Source organism: Prionailurus bengalensis, chromosome D2, assembly GCF_016509475.1.
Source record: "Prionailurus bengalensis isolate Pbe53 chromosome D2, Fcat_Pben_1.1_paternal_pri, whole genome shotgun sequence".
Classification (NCBI taxonomy): domain Eukaryota; kingdom Metazoa; phylum Chordata; class Mammalia; order Carnivora; family Felidae; genus Prionailurus; species Prionailurus bengalensis.
The window spans coordinates 52,633,729-52,647,068 of NC_057351.1; the positions used below are offsets into that span (position 1 = coordinate 52,633,729).

General features: G+C 38.4%; 1 protein-coding gene across 4 annotated transcripts in view; it reads left to right on the top strand.

Annotated features, from left to right (window-relative positions):
* The window catches only part of EXOC6 (exocyst complex component 6), a 229,178-nt gene that overhangs the window by 16,626 nt on the left and 199,212 nt on the right, over window positions 1–13,340 (top strand). The gene's annotated exons all lie outside the window — the stretch shown is intronic.

Consider the following 13,340-nt stretch of genomic DNA (forward strand, 5'->3'; position numbering starts at 1 on the left):
TGTGCTGGGGCGAAGGTTAACTGCCAGCAGCCGGCGTGACTGAGGCGCGGAGGCGCGCGCAGGTGGAAACCCAGGCGCCAGGGGCTGCGGCGAGCGTGGGAGAATTGAAATTGGGCGGGAGACGCCGGCACCATTATCGCTCAGCGCGGCGGGAGTGGGAGTGAGCGGAGCGTGGGCGAGAAAGGAGCGTGAGCTAGCCGGGAGGAGCTGATGCTCAGGAGCGCGCTAGTGTTAAGGAGCGCTCGCCCGGCACGCTTTCTGGAGTTAGGGAAGCTTTTAACTATTTACGAACGTTTCATTAATTTTGCATTAACTTTCCCATTTATTTAAAAAAAAAAGAGGCACCCTTTAAAAATAGTACTAGATAATGAATATTCCAGACTGAATACTTGGCTGCCCTAATATAATAATAGAATATCAGCCGGGCACTGTTGTGATCCACGAGATTAGGTTAGGCATTCTCATCGAGAATAATTGCCTTTTAGAGAAGCCTGATTGGCTCAGTCGGAAGAGCATGCGACTCTTCTTGATCTAGGTGTCGTGAGTTCGAGCCCTCCCTTGGGTGTAGATTACTTAAAAATGTGTAAATAAGTAAACTTAAAAAAAAAAGAATAAGTGCCTTTTAAATATAAGGTTTCAACTCGTAAGGATAATAATGAAATTATTATTCACTTAGGGTACTTAGGAGTGATTGTGCTTTAACAGTATTTTCTTGAGGATACACTTCCTCGAAATGAAGCACTGTATGTTTTGTGGACTTGGATGTAGTATCAAGTGAAGCCATATCAAATTGTAATGTAAATCCACCTTGCCCTGAAAGTCTGGAGTGTTTTGCCCTAGTCCTACTACTGGAGAAGTGTGCAGCCGTGGGCAAAAATCATTTAAGCTCTCTAAACCCCAATTTTCTTACTCCTGTACTTGGGGAGGGGGTGGGTGTTTAGATGCCCAGGGCGTTAGAGACCTTGCCTATTTGTTCACCGCTGTGCCCCTAACACCAAACATGTGGTAGGCACCTGATGAATGGTTTTTTTGGTCACATGAAGTTCCTGCTATGCTCCGATAAGCATAATTAGTGCATTTCCTTAATTTTCCAACATAGTTTTTCTTTTCATAAAACTCTGTACATTTGGTAATGAAAGTAGAAGTCATAGATTAAAAGGAAGCTTTGTTTTCCTTACTGCGTGGTGAAACTGAAAGAGTACAGTATGTGGTATAGTTATCAGAACAGCCAATTTTTAAAAATAGTATGGGTTATGAAGGAGAGACTTCCTGCTGGGAAAAAATGGTAGGCATTATCTTTGAAAAGAGAGGAAATTAACTTAGAAGAAAATTTTGAAATATATTGAGACTTTGTAACACAAAAAGAATATGTATTCATAGTGTTATCATTCTGTTCTCTTTTGCTGGGCAATTGTGTCACCTCACTTTGTTGAAACCTATGCTGTTTCTTTGGTCAACTCCAGTGACTCATACTTACCCTATATATATATATATATATACACACACACACACACACACACTTGTCATCTCATTTCAAGCACACTCTACATACACGCAGAAGGCACAGCTAGCAGTCGTTTCTCCTGAACAGTGTTTAAGCTATTACTGATTTTTCTCTAGGTTCCAATAAGTGCTAATATTAAATTTCTAAAAACCCTTTTTTTTTTTTGAAAGATACAAAGTAAAATAGTATAATGAACCACCATGAAGCCATCATCTAGCTTCATTTCAACCCTGGCCAGTGTCATTCCTTCTGTTCCCCTATCCACTCTCCCTCACCCTGGATTATTTTGAAGCAAATCCTGGACATCAATTCACCTGGACATCAAGGTGCCTATCACATGCTTGGTGTTAGGGACAGAGCAGTGCACAAATAGGTAAGGTCTCTAATGTCCTGGGCATCTAAACACCCACCCCCCTCTGCAAGTATAGGAATAAGAAAATTGAGGTTCAGAGAGCTTACTATTAAGATTAGTTTTTGTTACTTCCCAATTATCTTTTAGTTGGCCTACTGGCTTCTGATACTGTTTCTATTTTTTTTCTCCATGGGAGACTTTTTCAGCCTCACCTTTTCCTGATTTACTTTTTTTGTTTTTAAAGTTTGTATATTTATTTAGAGAGAGAGAGTGAGGGAGAGGCAGAGAGAGAAGGAGGGAGAGAGAATCCCAGGCAGGTTCCACACTGTCAGCCCAGAGCCCGCAGTAGGGCTCGAACTCAAAAACCATGAGATCATGACCTGAGCTGAAACCAAGATTCAAATGCTTGACTGACTGATCCACCCAGGTGCCCCTTCCAGATTTACTTTTTATTCCTAATGATTAAATGAGAAGCATGTGACTTTTCATTGGAGCTGGCCTACAATATGGTTCTTTGACCACAGTGGAATTAAATTAGAAGTCGATAATAGAAAACGGGAAAATTCCTAAATATTTGGGCACTGAATAACACACATCTATGGGTGTTAACACAACCCATGGGTGAAAGAAGAAACCAGAAAAAAAAGATTAGAAGGTGTTTGAACTAAATAAAATGGAAACACATCAGAATTTGTGGGGTACAGCACACAGAATATTTAGAGATTTATAGTGTTAAATGTCTTCACTGGGAAAGAATGGTGTCAAATCAATGGCCTCAGCTTCTAATTTAAGAAACTAGGAAAAGAAGAGCAAATGAAGTCAAAAAGAGCCAAAGAAAGGAGCTGATAAAGAAAGGGGATGATAAAGATTGGAATGGAAATCAATAAAAAGGGAAATAGAAAAACGATTGAGAGAGTCAGTGAAATGAAAACCTATTTCTTTGAGATTTGTAAAGTTGATAAATCTCTGAGAAAGAAAGGGAGAAGATACCAGTTATCAGGGATTACCAATTCCTGATACCACTATCAGAATGAGAGGTGACATCACTGCAGATTCTACAGATATTAAAGGAATATTATGAACAGTTTCATGCCAATACATTTGCCAACTTAGAAGAAATGGACAAATTCCTTAGAAGAGACAAACTATCAAGGTAATTTCCCCAAATTGGTCTTTAGATTTGGACAAAATCAAAATGCCGGCAGAAGGGTTTTTTTGTTTTTTTTGTTTTTTTTTTTTTGTTTTTTTGTTTTTTTTTGGTAGAAATCGATAAGCTCATTCAGAAGTTGTATGGAAATCCATAGGACTGGGACGTCTGGGTGGGTCAGTCGGTTAAGTGTCTCACTCTTGATTTGGGCTCAGGTCATGATCTAACAGTTTGTGAGTTTGAGCCCTGGTTTGGGCTCTTAGCAGACAGTGTGGAACTTGCTTGGGATTCTCTCCCTTTCTCTCTTTGCACCCCTGCCTGCCCCCAAAGTAAATAAATAAGCATTAAAAAAAAAAAAAAAAAGAAATGCATAGGACCTAGAAGAGTCTAACTTGGGAAAAGATGAATGGAGCTGGAAGACTTACACTACCTGTTTTTAAGATTTATTGTAAAGCTGTAGTAATCAAGCCAGTGAGATACTAGCATCAAGATAAACAAATAGATTCACGGGGCAGCTGGGTGGCTCAGTCAGGTAAGCATCTCACTTCAGCTCAGGTCATGATCTTATGGTTCCTGAGTTAGAGCCCTGTGTCCGGCTCTCTGCTGTCATTGTAGGGCCTGCTTCTGATCCTCTGTCCCTGTCTGTCTCTGCCCCTCCCCTGCTCGCACGCACCTGCTCTCCCTCTCTCTCAAAAATAAATACACACAAAAAAAGAGATAAATTAGATCCATGAAACTGAATAAGAGACTCCTTAAATAGATTCATACATGTGGTCAAATTAATTTTTGACAAAGACATAAAGGCAGTTCATTAAAAAAGGGTAATTTTTTTAAAGTTTATTTATTTTGAGAGACAGCAGGAGTGGGGGGAGGGATAGAGAGAGAGAGGTAGGGAGAGAATCCCAAGCAGGCCCCCAGCTACCAGCACAGAGCCTGATGAGGGGCTCAAACTCATGAAACAGTGAGATCGTGACCTGAGCTGAGACCCAAGAGTTGGATGCTTACCCACCAGAAAATGGTAGTGTTTAAAAAAATTTTTTTTTAACGTTTATTTATTTTTGAGAGATAGAGATAGAGCACGTGCGGGGAAGGGGCAGAGAGAGAGAGAGAGAGAGACAGAATCTGAAGTGGGCTTCAGACTCTGAGTTGTCAGCACAGAGCTGGTGTGGGGCTCTAACTCACAAACCGCAAGATCATGACCTGAGCTGAAGTAGGACACTTAACCGACTGAACCACCCAGGAGCCCCGGTAGTGTTTTTAAATAATGGGTGAAACAATTGTATATCCATATGCAAAATAATGAACTTTGATCCATACTCTACACTATATTTAAAAAGTACCTCAAAGTGGATCATAAATATAAAATGCATAACTACAAAACTCCTAGAAACTGTATGCAAAAATCTTTGTGACTTTGGTTAAGGAGATTATTCTTAGATACTATTCCAAAAGCATAATATATAAAAGAAAAAATTGATACACTGGACTTCATCAAAATTGAGAACATGTGGATATCAGAGATACCATTAAGGGAATGAAAAACCACAGGCAGGTAGAAAATATCTGAAAAATCACATATCTCATTAAAAAAAGTAAGTTGTGGGGCGCCTGGGTGGCTCAGTCAGTTAAGCGTCCGACTTCAGCTCAGGTCATGATCTCGAGGTTCGTGAGTTCAAGCCCTCTGTCGGGCTCTGTGCTGACAGCCCAGAGCCCGGAGCCTGTTTCAGATTCTGTGTCTCCCTCTCTCTCTGATCCTCTCCCATTCATGCTCTGTCTCTCTCTCTCTCTCAAAAATAAATAAACATTAAAAAAAAAAATAAGTTGTGTCCACACTGTATAAAAAAGTCTTTGAGCCTAGATAAGAAAGCAAATGATCCGGGGTGCCTGGGTGGCGCAGTCGGTTAAGCATCCGACTTCAGCCAGGTCACGATCTCGCGGTCCGTGGGTTCGAGCCCCGCATCAGGCTCTGGGCTGATGGCTCGGAGCCTGGAGCCTGTTTCCGATTCTGTGTCTCCCTCTCTCTCTGCCCCTCCCCCGTTCATGCTCTGTCTCTCTCTGTCCCAAAAATAAATGAAAAAAAAAAAAAAAAGAAAAAAAAAAAAGAAAGCAAATGATCCAATTAAAAAATGGGTAAAAGATTTAGATACTTCACCAAAGAAAGTACACACAGAGCAGATAAGTACATGAAAAGATGGTTAACAACATTAGTCGTTAGAAATGCAAATTAAAACTACAACAGTGAATCACACTATTGGAATGTTTAAAATTAAAAAGACTGACCATACCATGTATCCGTGAGGTTGTGGAACAACTGGCACTCTCATGCGCTGCTGTGGAAGTTTCACGGTGCCATTTATTATGTCAAAGAAGTTCCATTTTATTCCTAGTTTCTTGAATGTTTTTATTATGAAAGAATGTTCAATATTTCAGATGCTTTTTCTGCATCTATTAAGATGGTTGTGTGGTTTTTAATCCTTTATTGTATTTATGTGGTATACCACATTAATTTTCAGATGTAAACCATCATTGTGTTTGTGGGAAAAATCCCACTTGATCATACCGTATGATCCTTTTTATATGTTGCTGGATTCTGTTTGCTAGTATTTTGTTTAGGATTTTTGCATGTATATTCATAAGAGGTTTTGGTCTATTATTTTCTGGGGATGCCTTTGTCTGGTTTTGGTATGAGAATAGTATCTGAGAGTGAGTTGGTTAGTGTTCCCTGAACTGAGATGACCATGTGGGTTTTTTTCCCCTTTGTTCTATTCATGTGGTATATAGTACATTGATATTTATTTATTTATTTATTTATTTATTTATTTATTTATTTATTTATTTTTTAATGTTGAATCTCTCTTGCATTCCTAGGATAGATCCCATTTGGTCATGGTGTATAATCCTTTTACTATGTTGTTGGATTTGGTTTGTTACAATTTTGTTGAGTATTTTTACATCTATATTCGCAAGAAATAAAAGTCTAGTTTTCTTTTTGATGTCTTTATCTGGCTTTGGTATTAGAGTAATGCTGGTCTCCTAGAATAAGTTAGGGAGTGTCCCTCCTCTTACACTTTTTTGGAAGAGTTTGTGAAGGATTAGTGTTAATTCTTTAAATATTTGGTATCTGTGAAGCCATATGGTGTTTCTTTGGAGATTTTTGATTACTGAATCAATTTCTTGTAGAAATCTGTTCAGATTTTCTAGTCTTTTTGAATCAGATTTGTATCTTTTTAGAAACTTGTCCATTTCTTCTAGGTTATCAAATTGTTGGTATGTGGTTGTTCGTAGCATTCCCTTTATAACCCTTTTTATTTCTATAAGGTCAGTAGTAATGACCTCTTTCATTCTGCATTTTAGTAATTTGAGTCTGTCTTTTTTTCCTTGGTCAACCTAGCTAAAGGTTTGTCAGTTTTGTTGATCTTTTCGAAAAACCAAACAACTCTTCATTTTATTGATTTTTTATCTATTTTCTAATTATTTCATTTCTAATCTTTATTATTTCCTTTCTTCTGCTTGTGTTGTGTTAGTTTTCTTTCTATTGCTGCCTTCTGATGGAAACTTCGGCTCTTGATTTGAGATCTTTGTCATTTTTAAATACAGGCTTTTGCAGCTATAAATTTCCCTCCAAGCACTGCTTTAACTTCGTCCTGAAGTATTTTTAAAATTTCTTTTATGATTTCTTCTTTGACTCATTGGTTACTTAGAAGTGTGTTAATGTCCACATATTTGTGAATTTCTCAAGTGTCTTTCTATTAATTTCTAATTTCATTACATTGTGGTTGGAAATCATACTTTGAATAATTTCAGTTCTTTTAATTTTATTGAGGCTTCTTTTATGGCGTAACATATGGTCTGTTCTGGAGAATGTTCCATGTGCACTTGAGAGGAATGTCCATTGTTAGATAATGGATAGCTTTTATTTTGTGTTGTTTTGGACCCTGTTCTTGGTGTGTGCTGTATGTGCATAATTGTCATATATCCCTGATTGATAGACTTTTCTACTATCATAAACTATTCTTTATCTGTAGACTTGTTTTAAAGTCTATTTTGTCTGATATTAGTTAAGCCACTAGCTTTTTTTATGGTGGCTTTTTGCATCATATGTCCTTTTCTGTACTTTTACTTTCAGCCTGTTTTTATACTTAAATCTAAAGATTGCCTCCTATAGATAGCATATTGTTGGATCTCGTTTGTCACCCATTTTAACATTCTGCCTTTCGTTTAATCCATTTATGGATTTAATGTTGTTATTTACCTAGTTATATTTATTTTACTGACATTTTACTTATTATTTTCTATATGTCACATTTCCTTTTTGCTTCATTGTTCCTTTTTTCAGCACTCCTTTTTTTTTTTTTAATTTTTTTTTTCAACGTTTATTTATTTTTGGGACAGAGAGAGACAGAGCATGAATGGGAGAGGGGCAGAGAGAGAGGGAGACACAGAATCGGAAACAGACTCCAGGCTCTGAGCCATCAGCCCAGAGCCTGATGCGGGGCTCGAACTCCCGGACCGCAAGATCGTGACCTGGCTGAAGTCGGACGCTTAACCGACTGCGCCACCCAGGCGTCCCTCAGCACTCCTTTTTATTACGTGAATATTTTTCAGTATAACACTTTAATTTAATGGTGTTTTTCAGTATCTTTTAAAAAGTTATTTCTTAGTGGTGGTTCTCAGGATCAACTTCAGATTTATTCTAACTTAATTCCAGTGAAATACAGAAATGTTAATTCTTTATATCTCTATTTTCTCTTACCCTTTTTTGTCCTATTTTGTTATAGGTCTTACGTCTATATATGTTACAAACCCAATAGTACATTGTTGTAATTGTTACTTTATATAACTTTCTGTTTTTTAAAGAAGCTGAGAGAAGAAAGAAGAGCAAGTATGTATTTATGGAGTTTGTTACCACAGTATTAACCCTTAATTACCATTTCTGATTGTCTTTATTTTTTGCTGGGTTGTAGGATGTCATCTTGTGTCATTTTATTACTCCAATACAGCTTTGCTCCTACACTTCCTTTTTGCTCTTACTGTCAAATATATTACATTTCTGTATGCTAGGCCCACAAATAGAACTATGCACATGTTGTTTTTTGCAATTGCTTTTTAAGTCAGTTAAGAGAGATGCTATTTATACTATCTTTTATAATTACACAGTTAGCTTTACTAGTGTTCTCTCTCTCTCTCTCTCTCTCTCTCTCTGTGTGTGTGTGTGTGTGTGTGTGGTTATATTGACATCTGGGCTCACTTTTTTGATTGTGAAGAACTTCCATTAGTTTTTCTTGTAAGACTGGTCTGCTGTTAACTAATTCTTCCAGTTTTTGTTGATCTGGGAACATTCTCGTTTCACCTTCACTTTTCAAGGACAGTTTTGTTGGATAATAGACTCTTGGTTGACAGTTTTTTCTTTTAGCACTTAGACTATGTCATCCCACTGTTTTTTGGCCTCCATTGTTTCTGTTAACCTTATTGGTATAACCTTGTATGTGATAAGTGGTTTTTCTCTTACTACTTTCAAGATGTTCTATTTGTCTTTCATTATTTTTACTATGATGTGCTTGGGTAGGGATCTCTTTGTGTTATCCTTCTTGGAGTTCCTTGGTTATCTTTGATGTCCAGATTATTATTTTTTAGCATATTGGGAATTTTAGTCATAATTCCATCAAATATTCTTCAAACATTCTTTCTGACTTTTTTACCATCATAAAATATTACTGTGATGCCCTCATCATATATATGTTGATGTGCTTAATGGCATTTACATTTGTCTGAGGTGCTGTTCATTTTCTTCATTTTTTTTTTCTCTCTGTTCTTTGGATTGTATAATCTCTATTAGTCTGTTTTCAAATAGTCTTTCTTTTGCCAGTTCACATCTAATGTTGACATCCTCTAATGCCTTTTTCATTTCTATTGCTGATTTTCAACTCCAAAATTTCCATTAAAAATTTTTTTTTATGTTTATTCATTTTTGAAAGACAGAGAGAGACAGAGCACAAGCAGGAGTGGGGCAGAGAGAGAGGGGGACACAGAATCTGAAGCAGGCTTCAGGCTCTGAGCTGTCAGCACAGAGCCCGATGCAGGGCTCGGACTCACGAACCTCGAGATCATGACCTGAGCCGAAGTCGGACGCTCAACCGACTGGGCCACCCAGGTGCCCCTGGAATTTCAATTTTTAATTTTTTTTTCAACATTTTTAATTTATTTTTGGGACAGAGAGAGACAGAGCATGAACGGGGGAGGGGCAGAGAGAGAGGGAGACACAGAATCGGAAACAGGCTCCAGGCTCCGAGCCATCAGCCCAGAGCCTGACGCGGGGCTCGAACTCACGGACCGCGAGATCGTGACCTGGCTGAAGTCGGATGCTTAACCAACTGCGCCACCCAGGTGCCCCTGGAATTTCAATTTTTAAAAATAATTTCTTTTTTTAATGTTTATTTTTGAAAGGGAGAGAGCTGTGCTCATGTGAGAGCATGGGATGGGCAGAGAGAGGTAGAGAGAGAATCCCAAGCAGGCTCTGTGCTGTCAGTGCAGAGCCTGATGTGGGGTTTGATCTCATGAACCATGAGATTCTGACCTGAGCTAAAATCAAAAGTCAGATGCTTAATTGACTGAGCCACCCAGATGCCCCTGAAATAATACCTATCTTTATCAATATTGTCTTTTATTAGACATTGTCATCACACCTTTATTTACTAATTTAAGTAAAGTTCTTTTCACTATTATGAATTATAGTACTTTGAAGCCTTTGTGAAATCCGACATCTGAGCCATCTCATGGGGCCTGTTTCTTTTTCTTTGTATCACTCACAGTTCCTGTTTCTTTGTTTATCTCATAATTTGTTGTTGTAGAAAACTAGACAGCTTAGATAATATATTGTAGTAACTCTTGATACTGACTATCACCTGAGTCTAACGGTAGCTCTGGAGCTAGAATGACATCAGGGAGTTGTTCTCCTTTGAGCCACGGGGCTTCTCTTTTCCCTCATCTCCACAAATTTCTCATCTGCTGCAGGTTGCCCCTAGAGTGTGTGTGTGTTGTGTGGCATGACTTCCACGTGCCTCCCACTTGTTGGTCTCCAGAGGAGGGTACAGCTGGGAGTCCTCAGCAGCTGGGAGATGAATGCACCCTCAGGTAACAGGGATTTATTGCACACTCCAGCAGCTAGAACCCATCTAAGCAGATTGTACTCAATAAATGTCAAAGGAATAAATGGTATAACTTCTTTATTTATCTCTCTAGTTTTTACATTTATTCCTGGCTTAATGATTTTTCTAGGGGGTGAAATCCTCTAATTTTCTAATCTTCATTTTTATATCTTGTTTTCCAAAATTATGATTTTTTAAAGTTTTTATATCTTTTTTATATCTTGTTTTCCAAAATTATTATTTTTTAAAGTTTTTATTTATTTACTGAGAGAGAGCAGGAGCGAGAGCATGTGGGGGGAGCACAGAGAGAGAGGGAGACAGAGAATCCCAGACAGGCTCCAGGCTGTCAGCATGAGCCCGACCCGGGGCTTGATCTCATGAACCATGAGATTATGAACTGAGCCAAAATTCAGAGGTGACTGTTCAACTGACTGAGCCACCCAGGCACCCCTGTTTTTCAAAATTATGATAAAATATACATTGTATAAAATTTGCCATTTTAGCAGTTTTTAAATATACTGTGTCATTAAGTACATTCACAGTTATTCTGTAGCCATCACTACCATTCATCCTCAGAATGTGTTCATCTTCCCCAGCTGAAAGTGTGTTCATTAAAACACTAACTCCCCATTCCCTTTTCCCACCAGCCCCTGGCAATGACCGTTCTATTTCTGTCTCTGTGAATTTGAATACTCCAGATACTTCATATATATGGAATCATATAATATTTGTCCTTTTGTGACTAACTTGTTTCACTTAGCATAATGCCTTCAGGATTCATCCATGTTGTAGCATGTGTGAGAATTTCCTTCCTTTTAAGGCTGGCTAATACTGCATTGCATGTATACATTACTTTTTGTTTATCATTCATCAATACATACTAGTATTGGTTCCATCTTTTGGCTGTTATGAATAATGCTGCTATGAGCATGTTGTACAAATATGTGTTTGAGTGCAGTGGACGTTTTTCAGGCCAGTGTCTGAGATGTGTTTTGACTGCAGGAGGGCTCTCAATCTTTTCTTTCCCTAGTTCTCTTTGGTAAACTAGGCGACCTGTGAGCCTCCTTTTTCAATTGTGTGCTACCAAAATCGCCATTGTTTTCAAGAGTGCCCTTATGTTTGAACTTCTCTACACTCTGTTTTAAATAAAGTCGCTTTCTTTGGGGAGAGCTTTGCAGCTGTCTGCACTTACCTCCTGTATCTCCCTGTGGGAGCCACTTCTCCAAAGCTGGGTTAGGAACAGTCGCTTGCTTCTCTTAGACACCCTTGCTTTAAGAGCAGGACTCTGGATATGGGAGTAAATTCTGGTGTGCTCAGAGCCTCTGTCCTGTGAGTGAGCTGTAGTGAGGCAGTCAGGAGCCTAATATTCCTGGCTGCGTTCTGTAACCCTTTCATGGGGCTGAGTGGAGGAAGGGAGACTGGGTAGAAGAAGGGAGCCCCCAACCTTCTTGGCCACACTTACCTGGAACACAAAGTTGGTGGGAGGGAGGATGGGAAATGCTGGATGTCTGTCCTTTTTTTCCACCCTTGACTGAAACCTAGGGGGAGAGGAAGCCCTGCCTTCTTAGCCACACCCACCCAGGATGGAGCTTCTATCATGCTGAGCTGGGGGTTACAGAGGAAGGATGTGGGTCATGGTTCAAGGGCCACAGACTTACTGTTCTTATCAAGCATTTAGTAGATTTTCTTGAATAAATGTTTCTTCATTTGCTGTATGCTTTTAGAACAACCTCCAGAGACTTTAGAATTTTTTTTGTTTGTTTGTTTTAAATAATTTTTACTCAGTATGGTTGTTTTACTAGGAAACAGCTTTGTGAGTTCTGGAAGCTTCTTGTTTTTAATAGTGGTAAATTTCACAAAACAAAATAAGCTATTTTTAGAGGTTTAATTCAGTGACATTTAGTACTGAATTTATAGTACATTAACAAAGTGTAACCATCACCTCTGTCTAATTCCAAAACTTTCATTATTGCCGAAGGAATAAGCAGTCATTCCCCATTCCTCCTCTTCTTTAGCCCCTGGCAACCACTATTCTGCTTTGTCTCTGTGTGGATTTACTTATTCTGGATATTTCATTTAAATAGAAGCATATAATATGTGACTTTCTGTTTGGCTTCTTTCACTCCATGATGTTTTGGGGACTCGTCAGTGTTGTAGCATGTATCAATACCTCTTTCTTTTTTAAGACTGACCAATATTTTGTGGTATGGCTATTCCACATTTTGTGTATCCATTCATCAATTGATGAACATTTGGATTGTTTCTGTCTTTTGGGGGTTACGAATATGCTATGAACATTCATGTGCAAGGTTTTGTTTGAATACTGGTTTCAATATACATATATATTTTTATATACCTAAGAATGGCATTGCTGGGTCATATAGTTATTCTGTGTTTAACTTAAAAAAAGTGTATTTTATGGAATGTCAATAATTTGAAGTAGCATGAGGCTATAATACTGTCCTTCATTATTGAAGACGCAAACTCTGACTTACAGCTTTTAGCAGAGCTAATTTAGGCAAGCATCAGAGTAAAACAAAAACTATCCATGTTAGATTTAATGGTTATGTTTAACTTATTACTATAACTCATATTGGAATGGTGGAATTTTCTGTAATGTACAGTGCATTACTATTTTAAACATTTTTGGCTAGTGGAAACATAATCACAGCTAGCAAATTGACAAATCTTTAGGGACTTCCCATAAAGAGCACAGTTTCAGAAATGCTTGTATTATGACACTTTTTACCTATACAAATTTAATGTAGGAAGGCTGAGCATCTCTTCTAATTTGACTTTTCCAGCGCAAGTTTTACTACAGTAGTACAACAAACCTAATTGTTTCTAGCATATCTTTTTGTAAGTTGAAAGTAAACAACTAACTATGCTCTTACAGAGTTGCTCTGGGAAATCTCAAAGACAGTTTTAGGTGTAAAACATATCTTGAAAGTTTTATTTTTTTTCTTTATTTAGGCTCCAAATTTTAGAAAACAAAATCAAAACTGGGGCGCCTGGGTGGCTCAGTCAGTTGAGCGACTGACATCAGCTCGGGTCATGATCTCATGGTTTGTGAGTTCGAGCCCTGCCCCGTGTTCGGCTCTGTGCTGACAGCTCAGAGCCTGGAGCCTGCTTCTGATTCTGTGTCTCCCTCTCTCTCTGCCCCTCCCCCACTCATGCTCTGTCTCTGTCTCA